We start from the raw sequence: 15,946 nt of genomic DNA, 5'->3' as shown, positions 1-15,946 counted from the left end.
TTTTGAACAGGTTGATAGTGTTTTGGATGGTAGTGAGATCCCCTATTCCCCCGTTCATAAACATAAGAACATCATCCAAAAAGAGAAGGTGGGTTTAGTACAGTCCTCGGTTATTTTGATACCAGAGAATCTACCCCTGTGATGCATGTCCTTGATCAATCTGCTTAGGCCTTCCATAACAAGCAGAAAGAGAAAAGGCGACAGGGGGCATCCTTGTCTAAGGCCTCTTTCAGAGCCAAAGAAGGGAGAGGTTGCCCCATTGACCAGTACACTGAAGGATACATTGGTGATGCAACACATAATCCATTTGATAAATCCGACAGGAAAGCCTAGATGGGTAAGGAGCATTCTAAGATATAACCAGCTTACTCTGTCGAAGGCTTTGGAGAGATCGGCTTTGAGGATCATGCCTTTGATCTTTTTGGATTGTATTGAGTGCATCACCTCCTTAGCTGATCTGATTGCTTCGTGAATCTGTCTATCTTTTAGGAAAGAAAATTGTTCAGGGGAAATGTGGGCGGATAGGATGGGGCGGATTCGATTGGCTATGATTTTGGAAATGATTTTATAAAGACAATTACAAAGGGAGATAGGACGGAAGTCATTATAAGATGAGGGGTTGTCAGTCTTGGGAATGAGGGCTATGAAAGTGGTGTTAATGGCCCCATGCATGCTCCTGGATATCCTGCATTCCTCTATGACCTTGAGTAGGTCATTCCCTAGAACCTCAAAGAATGCCAGGTAGAATTCGACTGACCACCCATCTGGGCCCAAGCTTTTATCCCTTTTGAACCATTTTAGAGTGGCCTCAAGCTCCCCCATGGTAACTTCTCTATTGAGATGCTCGGCTTCCTCCATATCAGTAAAACGAGGAAACAATTATGCTACTCTGATGACCTTAGCCAGGGTAGAATTAGGAGGATTCTTATAGACTTTATTAAAGTGTGAGGTGGCTAATGAGGCTAGCTGGGGGAAAGTGTCAACCACAACTCCATGTTCATTAGTTAGGTTCCAAATGGTGTTATAAGCCCTTCTTCCATTTGAAAATCTATGGTAAAACTTTGTATTTTCATCCCCTTCCCTCAACCAAATAGCCTGACTTCTCAGTTACCACATTTCCTCTTTGTCCTTGAGAATTTTCCCTCTTAGAGCTATTTTCTCCACAAGCTTGTCCCTGAGCTCAGGTAAAGGGAAGGTGCCTTTGCTATTTTCCTCAAGGATGCCTATCTCATTTTCAATTTCGATCACCCGATGTTCTTCATCACATCTCTTATTGTGAGCCCAAATCTTGGAAATTTTCTTTAATTCCTTTAGGTTGGCCACGAATCCTTTAGTGATGTGTCCGTTCCTATCCGGAGGGTGGGTCTTCCAAAAGTCTGGCACAAGACTGGTGTAAGAGATGTCATTCAACCATGAGGAGCTGAATTTGAATGGGGCTCTAGGTTTGTTGATGGTGCCACAGATTTCAAGATGGATAGGCAAATGACCTGAGAGCCCATCGGATCCCACCCATTGGCGATGAGTATACCCTTGCTCCAATAGATGTTCCTTGATGAGGAAATGGTCTAGTCTCCTTGCAAGACTAGCCTCCCCAATTTGTTTGTTTCTCCAAGTTGGGGTTAGTTTTGCCACTGGAATATCAATGAGCTGATGAGAGTCGAGGAGCTGCTCAAAAAATCCCGCAAGGGGGTCAGCCTGTGCCTGAAGACCCCGGGATTCCAAGAAACCTAGGGAAAAATTTTGATCTCCCCCTGTTGTGGGGAAAAATGCCTATACAGGACGATCCTATCCACCTAAGGTGTGACAGTGCCTTAGCAACAAACAGAGATAGCTATTCTAGTATTCTTCCTTTATGAATTAAGAATGAAGAGAGATGGATGGACTGACCGGTGTCTTCCGTTTGTCCCTCGATCCAATTCCTCTTCTCTTTGGGAGTTCCCAGCGACTTGCCTTCTTGCTCGCCCAGCTTCAACAGGTCTCTGCAAGATCACAAGAGAAGAATGCTACACAAAGACATAGATTCATATTCATAACTAGTTCAGGATTAGAAATAAACTAAACATACTAATGCAACCATTCATCAAAGATACACCAGTATATAGGAGAAACCAAGATAGCTTTATTGATGAATAATAAGGTTCAGGAAGAGATACAACCAAGATGGCTCCAATCCAGCATCTCCTTCCCAGCAAAATGGAATTCCTATCTTCACCTCCCTTCAAAGCATTAAGCACCCAATGATTCCAATCTCAAACCAACAACAATTCTTTGCAACAACAAAATTCCAGCCCTCTAGATCTCATGGAGAAGAGATCCATATATAGATGTTTGGAGAGAGGATGAGTCAGCTTGAGATCTGACTAGTGTCCTCTCCCTCTGTCAGTTCTTGAGTCCACTTGGAGGTTCTTTCTTCCACTTGGAGATTTTGGAACCTCTTACTCATCAAAGTCGAATTCCCTGAGGCAAGTGTCATTTTGGAAGCTTCCTGGGTTTTGACACCTTGAGAAATGAGCCTGCCACTTGTCCACTCTCGTTCAGCGCAGGTAGCCTTTGTTCCAGTTGACATTCAACGCAGGTAGCCAGTGTTGGCTTTGACATTCAGCGCAAACAGCTAGTGTAGCCACTGAAATGATCCTGAATTGACTTGTTTTTGAGCAGTTTCTGGTGGAGAACTTCTGTGAATTGCTGTGGTTTGTTAGCCTTGTTCCTCTAGGGGTAGGAACAACATGTTTAGGGACTTTGGATCCCTTAGATTATGGACATTTCATGCTCAATGCTATAAGGCACAAAAATGTCTATAACAGTTTCCCCCTAAAGTATGAGGCCGTTTATCGGGTGAAATGCTTTATCCAGGAGGATCCGAAGTTCATCCAATGCTGGGAGGAGACCTGTAATAAGATACAATACAATACATTATTTTTCATACTGCTTTCATGATCTAGCTGAGGCGGGCATTCCCATGCTCAGCTTTATAAATTCATTTTTCTGTACATAGAACAGACAATCGTCTGATGGTAGACTGATAATTTTGATGAAATTATCATCCTTTGAGTAGGATGATTATCTGCTGCAATGATGTACATGTCAATGTTTTTATTTTTCCTGAATATATATCGCAGCCCGGATGGATGAAACTAGATCCGGGGTCTTCAAACTCGTTTGATCTTCACTCTAAGTACAAGTCGATCCATGTGAGAAATGTTCTGAAGTCGAACATGGAAAGACATCGCTTGATTACCGGTCAATGAGGTAAACCGTTAACAAGCGCGAGAGGAATCACCGATAACGATAATGACCCTCAAGGTACTGCAGTACAATTCACGTGGTGTGAATAAAGGACTTGGCGTCGAACACCACGCAAAATCTTTCGGTCGAAGGTCATTGATGTATACCTGTCGCCAGAAGTGAGAAACTTGCCATTGAGGCATGCAAGCTTCAAAGTACTGAAGGGGTTGTTCCTAGATCAACTTCCTGGATAATGAGCTGATGTCGACAAGAAGCGATCCGTCAAAGGAGGGCCTTAATGAATCCCACATCAATGACGCGGAATGAAGCTAATGATTTTGATGGAGGTGAAAACGATCTGTGACATATGATTCGGGGTGGCGGTCATGAATGGATGAAGGATAATGTATGGCAGTGGATGGGACCCGGTTGACTCTCTCTGAACGACTTCTCTTGAACATATGGCGACACTGATGCGATGGATCGGTAGCATTACCCCAAATATGGATGGTATGGCGAAACCATGGTGATGTGACCGGTGAATGAAACGACCCAACCCGATTGTGATACGGAGGAAAAGTGTCATGTTCAAGAGCGACTTGCTACCATCAAAGTTTTCTTGAGTTTCTCCCAATTTTTCCCCAGTCATTGCTGACCAGTACCTCTTTATTTTTGTCAAGCTTGAGGAGGATAACATATGCTTATTCTATAACTTGCCCTTCGGGCAAGCCCATCGCTATGTTTTAACGAGCCTAGCGACGGTGAAACTCGTTCTCGTCTAAAGACAAGTTTGTCACTATTTAATGATTTTAACGAGTCTAACGACAAGGATAACTCGGTCCTTTTCATTTTTAGAGAGTCTGAAAAGGTACGTAAAGATAACTCCAAAATTCCTTTTTCGTCATCTAATCCCTTTAGTCCGAAAAAGTATAAAACAATACAGAAGGGATGAGTTTTCGATAGTTTTAACAAGCCGAACAAAACAAGCGCTCGATCTTTTTGTGCAATAATCCCTCAAGTCCAAAAAGATTAAAATCTAGAGGAGGGATAGCACTTCCTGTCCCTTTAACGAGCTGGAAGGCCAAGGACTCGGCAATCTTTTCATATTTTACGAGTCAGATGAAAAGAGCTTAAAGAAGACTCGTCTTTTGAGGAACGAGTGATGAAACGGATTAGCATCTGATTCCAAGTACACGTTGGAATTTTCCAATCATGGCAGTGTCACAAGGATGGCTAGTGAAATCACTCTTCGCAGTTGTTCCTCAAAATAGGTAAACAATCAAATGGAGGTGAACGATCGGCCAATGGAAAAGTGGAGGTGACGGTGCAAACATGACCAAGGCTTTAATGGCTGATAATTTACATTCGCAGTGGTTATTTACCGGGTAGTTCATTTTTTAACGAGCTTAAACGCGGGAAAACATTGCTCAATCTTATGTTTATTTTTTAACGAGCATGAACTATGTGCTAAAACTGCTCGGATCTTGCGTTTATTTTTTAACGAGCATGAACTGTGTGCTAAAACTGCTCGATAATTTTGCATGCCCCCAGCATAATAACTCAAATCGAGGTGCATGCCCCCCAAGCTTCATTGCATTCAACTTGGTGGTTGGAATGAAGGTTTACCTTTGAGATTTGGAAAGGAGATTGTTTCATTTTTTAATGAGGTTGACACAGTAAAAGAACTATCCTCATGACTCCTTGTTTCATTTTTTAACGAGGTCGACACAGGATAAGAACCGTCCTCGAAGTCCAAATCCATTAGATATAGAAGGTTTCATATTCCACTGCGGCCACTTCCGTCAGATTACTCGGAGGCGGTAGGGCAAAAGTACCCATTAAGGTAGGGTCTTTTAGGAGACCTAATCCGATATTTTGGAGCGAATGATTACTTCCATGGATCATTGGAATGCTTCCCGTAACTTGAGAACCATTGGGGAGGAAGTTTTGCTAATCGACGATTGTAATCTTTCCTTGAAAGGGAAATGCAATCTTTCTGAAATAGGTCGACACAACAGCTGCCATGGCATATATCCAGGGTCTTCCCAATAGGATGTTGTAATCAAGGTTCCCATCGATGACTTCAACATCTATTTCTACTATTTTGCCCCCTAGTTCAACTTTCAAGTTACTTAGGATACCATATGGGGTATATGTCCTTCCGTCGAATGCTTTTAATGTCGTCGAAGATCGTGACAAGGTTGGAGATCCTAAAGTTTTCCAGCAACTCATCGACATAATGCATGTAGATGCCGCCTCATCAATAATTGTTCGATGAACAGTTTTGTTGAGGGCTTTCACTTGAATAAGGAAAGCTAGTTGAGCTGGTAACTGAGGGTCATATCCTTTATGATCAAAGGCCACAAGATTGGAATCCATTGGGTCAATCCCACCTATTGCTGATAATAAAGCTTGCTTTTGGGAGAAGCAATTTTGCGGTACCTCAAGTGTCGACATAGCGGACGGCGATTGGGCCAGGTCCTCTATCTGTGCTATTTTCGCACAAGGATTAAATGTCGATTTGTGTACTGCTCCCTTTTGCGACTTTATCATTGGCTCAGGAACGATGGGTGGCACAACTTCGATCAAAGTTGTTGTCGAACTACTAGGTTGTTCATTAGCCTTGTTGTTCGACAGCTTTGGATTCCTGTAATCTTTATTCCTCGTCGAAGCATCATTTTGCTGCTTTGATACAGACAACATAAGCACTTGGGATCGGGAAGCATTTTGATTAGCAACCAGTTCGGTTCCCGGGCTTGGAAACGGATCAGTCAACACAGCTGAGGTTTTCGAACTCTTAAAGAATCTTTTAAGCTCAGCTTTGTATGGAAAATCTGCTGTCCAATGATCCTCATCGCATATATGACACCCCGCAGGGGGTTTCCTTTTTCTCCCTTTCTTTTTCTTCTTGCCCCCTGGTTGCTTCAGTTGTTTGCCCTTGTCGCCCGACACGCCACTTACTTCCGAGGCAAGAAGTTCCTCATTTGCATTTTGACCTGAAATCTTACGGGCCTTTTTAGATATAGCCTTTGTCGATTTCATGTCTGTTGCGCCAATCACGCCATCGCCGGCATGAGAGTCATTGTTTGATTTAGGAGGAGGAGGAATTGAGAATTCCGGTCTAGGGGCATCAGGTATTTTGTCGTAGAGCGTGCCGGACTGAGTGTAAACCAAGTCCAGATATTGCGCACGAGCGATGACTTGCTCTTCCGTTACAACTCCCCCTTTTGCCACATCTTCCGTGATGGCAGGAAGTAATGACTTGATAAACCATTCAGCTAATAGCTGATCGGGAATGTACGTTTTTACCATCCTACGACGACGTCGCCACTCATGTATATGATCAGATATGTGAGTGGCCGTTGTCTGTTTGAAGTTGGTTAGGAGTTCCGTTCCCGTTTCATACCTTATGGGTAATTGAAAATGGGTTAAGAAAGTCGTGGCTAGGGTACTGAAGTTGTCGAATGAAGCTCTAGGCAATTCGATATACCATTTTGCTGTCGGACCAGTTAACGTCCTCTGAAAAAGGCGAAGCCTAATCAAATCATCATTTAGGGTGTTTGATGAACACCACAGATGAAAGGTCATCACATGATTCGACGGATCTTCACCCGGATTTCTATTAAATTTAGGAATATCTGACAGAAGTTTATGCGGAATTGCTGGCCACCAAGGGGCATAAGCAATTGGATCATTCGTCAGCCGGTTTAGATCTGGTAATTCTAGAGTTGCTACAAAGGGCAACTGTTGATTCAGGTTAGGTGAAGCATACCCAGGATAAGATGGAATCGCCTGAGCAGTGGGTCTTTGCATACCAGCATAATGTATTTGATGCTAGCAACTTTGACAAGGTCGATGGGCATAACCATTATAACATGGTTGTTGGTAACCGCTTTCTAAATGCGATTGCCCATTACTTACAAAGACTTGTTGCTCAGGTCCTCGATATGATTGCTGGAATGGGGGTTGATGAGTTTGAACCAGCTCTGGTTGTTGGACCATTTGCTGTTGTCCAATACTGGATGATTGACAAAGATGAGGAGTCATAGTACTTGTTTGAGCCTGAGTCGCTCCAGATAAGGAGGCACTAACCGGAGGTTGTGATTGAGTTTTCGAGACAAGAGGCTATTGTATGGCAACCTGAGAAACTTGGGGTTGACATACAACAGGTAGCGCTTGTACTTGCGACACAATCACCATACCAGGTATAGTGGCAACATTCGACACAGGGTGGACTGGTTGCATTGAATATGCAACCCTTGGTTGCTGAGGCAGTATTGGTACCCATCCGCTGGATGTAATTCCAGTTTGACCTGAACTTTGTTGTAAACTCCCATATGGTTGTTCTCCGGGGGGGAACAACGAAAAGGCATACTGTCCTCCATATGGTGGCAATCCAGTACTTAAAGGGTAGATTGGCCTTTGAAGACACATTGGATCAATTTGTTGAGTTTCAACATAAGAAATACCAGATGATAATCCGGATGAAGAAATAGGAACTAACCATGTCGTCGAAACAGTCTCTGATTGGACTCCAGCTTGTTGTTGACAATTTGCCGGGACAGATGGTATACCAGAGAACATCGTTGGAGTAGCGGCAGGAGGCTCTGCCGCTGTTGTGTCGGATGACATAGTCCTGGATGTCGACGGTTGTTCAGACATATTTAGTCTATCCAAAAGATTTCCTAGCGATTCTACAAGAACTTTGCGATGAAGGTAGACTAACTTCGAAGATCAACGAGGGAAAGGTGATGATTATTCCGTTTAAAACAAATTTTAATGACGCTTGGACACAACTTGCTTTTTCAATTTTAAAGAGTCGAGAAAAAGCTAAAGATGACTCTAGTCTCCTTCGATGTTTTAACGAGCCCGAAGTGACAAATGCTCGGATGGACTTTTTCCGTTATAGAGTCTGAAAAAGGCCAAAAGGAACTGCTCTGGAGTTCTAGGTAGAGGGTGTGCCAAACTTTTCGCAAAACCGCAGAATACTTTTTAGGGTACGGGCGGTCGATCTTCCTGAATGCTGTGTTCAGTGCATTGCGATCAGTAGGGCGGTCGACACGACTTCCTATGGATAAAGGTTATATTCCTATAGGGGTCTCCCAATATATACGCGACGGTACGTGGGAACACAATCCGTACTGGCGCTATCGTCCCTCAGGAGGAATCACCCACCATCAACGAGATCGACAGTCACCAGGCTTTACGACGCCGGAACACGTCTCTAGCCTAGACCTCTATGTTGTGCGTTATGTTGCAAAGCGTTGTTAAGTTCATTCAATTTATTTTAGGTTGATCTTTTTAGAAGTTTGCCTTTCTGGATCACCACGAGATGTATGATACAATTCCTAAATGCAGTCTAAAGATGATAAGCAAACTTTATATCTTTCCAACTATGAAAATCCTAGCTACTAAGGGAAAAGTAAGACACCATCTTTTCTCAAAGAGCAATCAGCACACTCTAATGCATTTTTCCTAAATCAAGCATGCAAACTATCAAGATGCAAATGCACAATGCAGGTGTTTGTTTTCCGCTTTCTTAGTATTGATGCCTACAAAGAAAGCTTTTTGTACAACTTTGAATTCGCTTTTAAATGACAAATACAAACAAGTTTACTTTTTCGAAATCAGAAAGGGTAGAAGAGAATACAACACTTTACGACTTTCGAAATGAACACTTGTTTCGACACTTAAAAGAGACAAACTCAAACCACAAGCAAAAGTAAATGTATAATCAACTTGTAAACAACCAATGAACTCTCTCCTAAGATCACAATCGACAGATCTGAATCAAGGGCTACAGGATGATTATTTCACTCTTGCGAAGGAAAACTGCGAATGACGCCACAAACACATAAAAACACTCGCAGTCTTTTTGTACAAAAGGAGGCGGAATTTAAGCAAAGAAAAGGAGTTATTACACTGGTACCTATGCTGGTTACAGGCTGCAAAAATCAGAGATCAAAACAAGGCAAAACAGAGCAGAGAACCCCAGCTGCACAAGGCCTAACTGGATCAGCGCAACCTCAACACAGGGGTTTTGACATTCAACGCAGGTAGCCTTCACGGGACCTGCGCTGAAATGCAGAATCTCTTCACAGGGTTCGCGCTGAAGGAGAAACGAGAGTTTCTCACTGGGTTCTGGGTCACAGTTTGTTGATTAATCAACGGTTTCAGGCCAAATAAAAGCAACAAGCAAGGTACAATCAAAGGGATGCTTTGAGGGAGGACTAAGATCTATCACAAAGGATCATCAAATCATTTGTGAGTCCATTGTTCAGATCATAGACAAATTCAGTGATTGGATCAAAGCAGCAACTGTCTACTTTGCATCTGAGAATAGCAGATGCAGTTCGATTGTTGCTGTTGAGTCTATGAAATAAAAAATGATAGAGACACAAATAAAATGACTAAACAGATCTCCCCAGCGAAGTCGCCAATTTGTTGTGGGGAAAAATGCCTATACAGGACGATCCTATCCACCTAAGGTGTGACAGTGCCTTAGCAACAAACAGAGACAGCTATTCTAGTATTCTTCCTTTATGAATTAAGAATGAAGAGAGATGGATGGACTGACCGGTGTCTTCCGTTTGTCCCTCGATCCAATTCCTCTTCTCTTTGGGAGTTCCCAGCTACTTGCCTTCTTGCTCGCCCAGCTTCAACAGGTCTCTGCAAGATCACAAGAGAAGAACGCTACACAAAGACATAGATTCATATTCATAACTAGTTCAGGATTAGAAATAAACTAAACATACTAATGCAACCATTCATCAAAGATACACCAGTATATAGGAGAAACCAAGATAGCTTTATTGATGAATAATAAGGTTCAGGAAGAGATACAACCAAGATGGCTCCAATCCAGCATCTCCTTCCCAGCAAAATGGAATTCCTATCTTCACCTCCTTCAAAGCATTAAGCACCCAATGATTCCAATCTCAAACCAACAGCAATTCTTTGCAACAACAAAATTCCAGCCCTCTAGATCTCATGGAGAAGAGATCCATATATAGATGTTTGGAGAGAGGATGAGTCAGCTTGAGATCTGACTAGTGTGCTCTCCCTCTGTCAGTTCTTGAGTCCACTTGGAGGTTCTTGCTTCCACTTGGAGATTTTGGAACCTCTTACTCATCAAAGTCGAATTCCCTGAGGCAAGTGTCATTTTGGAAGCTTCCTGGGTTTTGACACCTTGAGAAATGAGCCTGCCACTTGTCCACTCTCGTTCAGCGCAGGTAGCCTTTGTTCCAGTTGACATTCAACGCAGGTAGCCAGTGTTGGCTTTGACATTCAGCGCAAACAGCTAGTGTAGCCACTGAAATGATCCTGAATTGACTTGTTTTTGAGCAGTTTCTGGTGGAGAACTTCTGTGAATTGCTGTGGTTTGTTAGCCTTGTTCCTCTAGGGGTAGGAACAAAATGTTTAGGGACTTTGGATCCCTTAGATTATGGACATTTCATGCTCAATGCTATAAGGCACAAAAATGTCTATAACAGTTTCCCCCTATAGTATGAGGCCGTTTATCGGGTGAAATGCTTTATCCAGGAGGATCCGAAGTTCATCCAATGCTGGGAGGAGACCTGTAATAAGATACAATACAATAAATTATTTTTCATACTGCTTTCATGATCTAGCTGAGGCGGGCATTCCCATGCTCAGCTTTATAAATTCATTTTTCTGTACATAGAACAGACAATCGTCTGATGGTAGACTGATAATTTTGATGAAATTATCATCCTTTGAGTAGGATGATTATCTGCTGCAATGATGTACATGTCAATGTTTTTATTTTTCCTGAATATATATCGCAGCCCGGATGGATGAAACTAGATCCGGGGTCTTCAAACTCGTTTGATCTTCACTCTAAGTACAAGTCGATCCATGTGAGAAATGTTCTGAAGTCGAACATGGAAAGACATCGCTTGATTACCGGTCAATGAGGTAAACCGTTAACAAGCGCGAGAGGAATCACCGATAACGATAATGACCCTCAAGGTGGAGAACTTTTGTGAATTGCTGTGGTTTGTTAGCCTTGTTCGTCTAGGGGTAGGAACAACATGTTTAGGGACTTTGGATCCCTCAGATTATGGACATTTCATGCTCAATGCTATAAGGCACAAAAAATGTCTATAACACCCCCTATGATAAGATTGTTTGCCTGTAAAATGCTGGTTCCCAACAGCCTTCCCTAGAAGTTCTCTCTATGGTGGCAGGGTCCATAGATGTTCAACACTCTAATCTTTGATCCCAGCTCTGTTGAGTAGATGTCAGCTCCTATGAACCCTATGCCTCCCCAAGCTCCCAACAATTTAATAGAGCGAGGGTTGTAGCCTAGGGATATGCCTCCTGATCGACCATTTACATCCAAGGCATGGAAATGCCAACCAGGGAGCATGGACTCCAGAAGAGGTGTTATGATAGCAGTTGTACCCAAGGTTTCCTGAAGAAGAACTAAATCACCAGGCTCCTTTCGAAGGAGTCTCCTCAGCGCTAGTTTTTTGTCGGGACTAGCTATCCCTCTGCAATTGAAGGAGATGGCCTTCATGGGGGGAACACCAGAGGAGGGCTCTGTGCTCTAAGGACCCTATCTAGTGAAAGTTGTTTCCCAGAAACCACCTCTAACCCCACCTTCTGTTTTTCTCTGGATAGAGAGGATGGTCTACCACGAGTGGGCTTCAGGACAGAGGGGAATGGAGAGATGCAAAGGCCAATGGCATTCGTCATAGTTGCTTGGGTGTGGGAGCGGAGATGGTAGCGATGAGGTTTAGGGGCAGTCCCAGGGATGGGGATCTCATGTGCTGGGGAACGAATGGAGGCTCAACAAAAGGATGGGGGTCCAACTGAGAGATGAGGGGACTGATCCTGTGGTTTGTGCAAGGGGTAGAAACAGAGATAGTCCCAGGTTGTAGAGGACTAGATGATAGAGCAGATGAAAATTTAATGGAAGCAGAGAGTAAGGGAGGACAAGACATACCCGAAGAGAGCGCTCCGCCAGCGGCCGCCTTGGACCTGGTCAGTGGTGGTGAAGGTGGCTGAAGGGGTGCAGTCCCTCGCTTCTTCGTCGTCTCCAGGTTAGGCCTAGATTCATCCGGCTCAGTGTTAATCATGTCGGCTTCATCCAATTGTTCCTTCCACGTCTGTGTTCCCTCAACAGTTGTGGGCTTCCCTCTGGACCTGGATTTAATTTTTGTGAGCAGAGGACAATCCTTGTAGAGATGTTCGACTTTATGACATCATCTGCAGTGGAAGAGAACCCCTTCATAGTCTAGGATCTGTGTCCGATCATAGTTCCTCTAGCGAAGGGTAACTTTTTCTTGCAAGCCTCCTCTGATATCTAGGTGCACCAACAGTCTCGCATAGGCCATGACACTTGTGGAAAGGTAGGATCTGTCATAATCTAGGTAAGTTCCTAGGGTGTTGCCGATTCTTTTGAAGATTTCCTTGGTCCATAAATGCAGAGGTAGACCGGATAGTCTAACCCAGATTGGCCCTGCCCCGAGCTATTCTCTGTCAGGGTCGAAGAGTGGGCTCCATCTCCTTAGCATGACCGGAGCTTGTTTGATGTGCCAGTAGGATGATAGAACCCAATTTGTGTGGTCAGCTCACGCAAATATGAGGGCAAACCAACTGCAGAAAAAAGTTTGGACAATAGGTAGATCTGCCAAATGATGGCCCCATATTTCGGCTACCCATTGCTTCAGTCTGGCTATGGAATAGGTCCTTCCTCTAACTCTACCTACCAGGACCATCGCTGCCATGTCCATAGTGTCTTGCCACTGGAAATCCTCTTCCCAGTCAATGAAAACATCCTATGGCTTCGGCTTTACACACCTTTGCTTCTTTCCCCGGGTTGGCTCCGCAGTCTCCGCTTGCTCAGGGTGCTCTTCAGGGCGAGGGTTTGGAGGATGAGAGATAGGGTTAGGGTTTGGAGGCAACTGTTCTGATTCAGGCGGGTAGGCGTCTGGGGGGGGGAACGACAGTGTAGCTTCCAGACGGTTGTGCTTGTTCTAGGGGAGGGAAGGAGTGCGAAGGGAGGGCTTCACTGAGCGGGGAACGGGGAGGGTAGTGAATAGCCTCAGGGGGATGGAGGGAGGTTAGGCCAGAGGATTCGGCCGCTCGTACAGATGTGGAGGGGCCGAGGTCAGTGAGATGGGAGGACAACGTTAGGGAAGGCGCGAAAAGAGACGACCAAGTCACAGGTAGCTCCAGAAGATCGATCACAGAGCCTGGTTGTCCCGAAAGCGACGAAAGAGGGGCAATTACCTCCGAGAGCTCACTGCTGAATGGAAAGTGCACGTCTCTGTTAGCCGGTCTGCCGAAGATGGAGATGCCCTTGAGGGGGTCCTCGGAGTAGTCTATTAGGTCTCCCTCCATGTTGCTCCAGGGCTTACGCCAGCTGCCATTGAGAACCAGAGTAACTGACACAGGCTGAACTGAAACCCTACAACCGCAATACCACAAACCACATTCACAAGTTCAAAGTCATCGGGGGTAAGCAAGAGGGGAGGGTAAACGGGGTTCCCAGGCAGGTTATGGCCAAGACTATGACGGAATACAGACATCGTCTGCACCTAGGCCCCAGGTGTACATCTGGATGGGCTACCCCGTGTCAGGTCGTGGGCGCGCCAGCCTTTCCTGCATTCGCTTCGCCATCCTCAACAAAAATTCGATCATCAAACCCTTGCTAACTCTAATTCCAAATCCACTATTAGAGTTAAATCTATTTGACAAATGATTATTAATAAATCATTCATTTACAATACTTTTTTATTTTTATTTTAAATTTCTTACTTTTCCTTGCATCTTTTTCTTTTTTTACTTATATAGCTTTTACTATTGTCAGAGTGAGAATTGATTCACTAATCAAATATCAAAGAGAAGATATCAAGCATTTTAATGAGGTTGAAATTGTCATACATCTTTATCATTATTTGATTACTTTTAATGATAGTGATGGTGGTGGGGGGCCAAATTCTTCATTATCTAACTTTCATTATTACTAGTTTTCATATGTCATCCTTCTAAATGTTCAAGAAGTTATAAAAGTTGTAATACATTTTTTGCTTTTGAAAGTGGATAGAATTGACGAAAAGTATTGTCTGTAAGATTTTTGTTGTTGTAAGTTAAAAGTATTCTATTGATTAACATATTACATCTTCGATAACATTTTTATAAAATTATACAAGTCTCACTCTGACTGGATTTGTTGGATGATATGTGATATGATGAAGTTTCGACATAAAACATTATTAAGTAATTGTAATACATAAAACGACATATAGTAAGAGGTCCAAAAAACAACCATAAGCAATCTGAAGTAGGTAACCATCTCAGGAATCTAAAGATGTCACATGAGTTAGATTTTCTGGGCTGGTACTAGGTGGTATTGGAAGCTTGAATTCAAATTGGATGTGTTTCTCCATATCATTCAAACAAGCTTCCAACTTGTTAATAATATCATGCATTTTCCATTGGTTTTGTTGAATGTCATTAAGGAATGAAATTATATCATTCATGTCCTCATGACTTTCTTTGAAGACTTGCCCTAGTAGCGTCTTCAACTACCGATGAAGAGTAATAGCATGATGTACTAGTTTCTCTTGTCCTTGGTATGCTCAGGGTTAGGGAGCCAGTGAGAAACTTCATCCATAAGTTCAGTATCAGGGAAGGCATGTCTATCTTGACATACATTTTTTTCTAACTGTTGAATCTCTACATGTGTGCTTGGCGAGGTCATTGAATGGTATGCAATGACCGCCTCTTGAGCTAGGATCTTAGTACAAGACTGACTAGGCTATCCACATTCCCCAACCCCACATCGATTACACCTATACCAATGTGGTATATTGACCTGAGATAACAATAATACCCCACAATCTGAGAGGTGAAAACATAACCAATTCCCCATATGACGAACCAAGACCAGCCCCTTGGGCACATAAAGGTGATGCAAAAAAATGAAAAGAGCTAGACTCTCACCACCTTCCCCATGCCAGAAGTCCATAATATCCCAAGCTACAATAGCAATCAAATAACAAAGGAACAAAGAGGGGTGAGAACACAAAAATTTTGAGCCTCATGTATTTGGTAAACATGCTATGTTGCCTAATACCTTTTAACCTAGGAGATGAATCTAGTTCCCAAACTATAAGAGCCCTCAAGTTCAAACCAACCAAGTATTATCCACATTCCCCACAATAAATTGAAGAAAATAACCTGTAATAGACCAATAATAATCATGAACTAAAAAGCAATACACATGGAGCAAGATCCCAGAATTACCTTACTATGTCTCCGAGGAAGATATGAACTGAACCACATCTAAGAACTAGAGTTGAAGTGTTGCACCTCCTAATTCTACTAGCCATAATTAGAAGCTACACAATTACGTTGTGCTACTCTTAAGCCAGGAAACCCAGCATCCCCTTACTCTCCAGTGCAACCACAATTACTTTGTGCCCCAAGAAGCAAAATATACCACCATTATAGGGTGTGAACTTAAATTACAAGTTCCAATTCTAGTGGGAACCTTCCAATTCTTCCACTCGAATCTTTTGTCGCTCGACAACACAATTCCATAAATTTGAGCTCATAAGGGTACTTGTTAATCCCACTTGCATCTAGGGGATGCGACTCACATGGCATAATAACCTGCTTTGCAGGAAAGGCATTGACAATGAATGTGCTAGAACACAAAGATATGTTTGTTCAAGTAATAAACCAA

The sequence above is a fragment of the Pinus tabuliformis genome, chromosome 2_1, assembly GCF_031772625.1.
Source record: "Pinus tabuliformis cultivar Carrire ecotype Pingquan chromosome 2_1, CPIR1, whole genome shotgun sequence".
Classification (NCBI taxonomy): Eukaryota; Viridiplantae; Streptophyta; class Pinopsida; order Pinales; family Pinaceae; genus Pinus; species Pinus tabuliformis.
This window is presented reverse-complemented; position numbering follows the sequence as displayed.